Source organism: Tachysurus vachellii, chromosome 24 (genome assembly GCF_030014155.1).
Source record: "Tachysurus vachellii isolate PV-2020 chromosome 24, HZAU_Pvac_v1, whole genome shotgun sequence".
Taxonomy (NCBI): domain Eukaryota; kingdom Metazoa; phylum Chordata; class Actinopteri; order Siluriformes; family Bagridae; genus Tachysurus; species Tachysurus vachellii.
The window spans coordinates 2,890,763-2,891,282 of record NC_083483.1 but is presented as its reverse complement, the minus strand read 5'-3'; positions in this window follow the sequence as shown (position 1 = coordinate 2,891,282).

Sequence of the window (520 nt, the reverse complement as noted above, 5' to 3'; positions counted from 1 at the left end):
AGCTCCGGTTTTTAAAGCGCGCAGACCTGCACGCGCTTCTGACGGGGGCGTGGTTTATCGGACCATGTTTTCTGATTGGTTACGAGTTTTCAGCTGTGACTGAAACTATTAGCAGAAATGACTTAGCTATAGTTTTTATAACCAAATGGAAAAATGATCAATACACGTTGCTGAGTGAAAAGAATCTCTGTGGTTTGCTGGTGGGCCATATTTTCTGAACCTAAATGCATCATTTAATAATGTTTTAATGATAAACATGATTTCAGTAATATTCAGAAATAATTAAAATCTCTCAGATTAGTAGTCATTCATTCATTCATTCATTATTCATTATTCATTATTCAGTTTTCAATTCACTTAATTTGTATAGTGCTTTTAACAATTTCCCATTGTTTCAAAGCAGCTTTACAGAAGTATGGAAACAGAAGAGAGAGAAAAATAAATAAATATATAATAATAGTAATAATAATAATAAGAAGAAGAAGAAGAAGAAGAAGAAGAAGAAGAGGAGGAGGAAACT